Consider the following 2,561-nt stretch of genomic DNA (forward strand, 5'->3'; position numbering starts at 1 on the left):
AAAAAATAAAAAAAGAGTGTTGCGTTCCATCTGTGCACCACCATCCACCCCTGAGGGTGAGCGTCTATGCTGTGTTTGCATTTCTAACATAAATACCTGAGACTGAGGATTTATAAAGAAGTAGAGGTTCAGTGACTCATGATTTTAGTGAATGGAACATTCCTGACAGAAGCAGACAGCATGGAGGGTACATGGAAAGAGAGAGAGAAAGAGAGAACATGTGAATGACCTGTGGGCAGTTATGACATTTATAGCAACCTGCTCTTGTGATCACTAATCCCATCTTATGAGAGTTGGAACTCCCTAGGTCTCTCAGGACATCATCATCTAGTCATGAGAGTGTTTGACTCCATGACCCAGTCACTGCCCCCTAGACCTAATTTCTCAGACTCCATCACACTGGAGACAAGAGAATTACACAAACCTTTGAGGGACAAAATATTACCCAAACCATGACAGGGTTCCTACTCCAATGTAAGGAGAGGGTGATCATCCTGAGGACACAGACACTACATGTTTGGAAGCTCCCAGAGCTGACCCCGTATGTCTATTCAACTGACTTATCTTGACTTGCCTTCCTTATAACAAAACTGTGATCTTATAATACTGTGTTTTTGAGGATGTGACTAATTGTAGTGAATTATGAAACCTGAGGTGCTTATGAGAACTCCTGTATTTGGCCAAAGTGTGGTTGGCCTGGATCCCCTGAACGTGTAGCTGGTGTTTGCAGTGAGAGAAGCAGGAGAAGCTTGAGGACACCAATGCCATTAACCCATGGAATTTATTCTCAGGTCCTGAATTTAACATAGGAAAGCATTGCAGAGTGATCCCACAAGAGGTGCCTTTTTAAAAATTTTTCTTTCTTTCTTTTTTCCTTTCTTTCTTTCTTTACAGTTTTATTATAGTAACAAACATTTGTTACAGTGAGAGCTACAAACATACACATAATTATACTTAAATTTATATAGAACAATATTTACATTTTTATGTTCGACTTTTGAAGTTAAGAGGATGAAGTACAGCTTAAGTTTTACAACAAAGAAAAAAAAAATACATGACGGAAATGGAGTTAATAGTAAAAGTACAGCTTTCTGTTCCTGATACAACATGTGGAAATGTCTCATCAGAAAGTTACATCATCTTAATATGATTGTCCAAATAATTAAACAGACCTTTCTTTTTAAATACATTTTGTTGTATGTCATTATGCAATATTATATTAAACTACATATTTTTCTCTAAGCATACCGCTTAGCAATATAAAAGACTTTTATTACATGAGTTTTTCTAATAAAATATACCTAGACAAAAACTTTATACTTAGGACTTAAGATAGTTGGAAATAAAACTCTAAAATTAAACAAATAACTTCTAAAGGTATCACTAAGGCTTGTGTATTTTTTAGCTAAGGTGCAATCTTTACAAAGACCATTAAATACTAATCACTTAGTTTTAAAGTTAATATATTTATAAAATTACATACTTAAAAGAGTTTCAATTTAAAGTAAAAAATTAGTCTTTCACACACACACACACACACACACAAACACACACATATATATATATGCTATATAATGAGGAAAACCTTCTGAGAAACAAACATTCTGAGAAACAAATGATTTCTTGGTTTCAGCCAGTCCACTATTCCTAAAATGTGAAAAAATTAATCCTGAAGTGGCTCTCTGCTGTTTCCAGATTGTGATGGGTGGAAAATTCCAGATCATAGCAAAGGCGATACGTGGAAAATTCCAGTCCATAGGAAAGGCGATACCCAGGTCTCACTGTTCTCAATGATCTTCAGATAAAGTTGGGGTATGTGGATACAAACTGGCGGCTCAAGGAACCTGAGTGGACAGAGACAACCATGGTCCTTTAAGACCAAGATTCACTCCTGGGAAAACCATCGAGGATAGGCCCTTGGGCTTCTAGCAGCATTGCAAAAGCTCCCTGTGATGTGGAGACTCTCAGCTCTTCAAGGGACTCAAACACTTTCACCATCTTCAGCATCTTCTCCTCTTGTTTGGAGCATTTGGATCTCCCCTCCAGGTTTTGAACCAGGGAACTTAATTCCTGTATCAGCATCAAGTTGACCATCTTCACCTTTCTGTGGTCTTCAGTAAGGCAAGAGATGTTAAAGGACTCTCTCTCTTGCCTGGCTCTCTCCAAAGATGATGCAGTCCCTGCCTCCTCCTCTCTGCCAGCACTGAGCTTGTCAAGAAACTGACCTTTCTCCTCTGTGCAGGCAGACAGGGTCTCTGTGAGCTGCTTCTCTCTTCTCACATAATGCCGACTTCTCACAGACCAAACATTTCTGAATAGAAACAAGAGGCTCACAAGGAAACAGATGAGAGGGGGACACCCCAGCACCTCCCTCTGGAGGTTGTAAAAAGTGAGCCTTGGACTCAGGTTCTTAGGCAACAGCTCCTTCATCACTTCATCCTGCTTTCCAAATATGAGTCCAAAGACCAGCTTCACAGAGGATGACAGCCCTTCCATGGCTCTGCAGCCACCACAGGGTCCTGCCTCATCACTGTGGATCCAGCTGCCAAAACCGATGCCAG

This window comes from Tupaia chinensis, unplaced genomic scaffold, assembly GCF_000334495.1.
Source record: "Tupaia chinensis unplaced genomic scaffold, TupChi_1.0 Scaffold139743_1, whole genome shotgun sequence".
Lineage (NCBI taxonomy): Eukaryota > Metazoa > Chordata > Mammalia > Scandentia > Tupaiidae > Tupaia > Tupaia belangeri.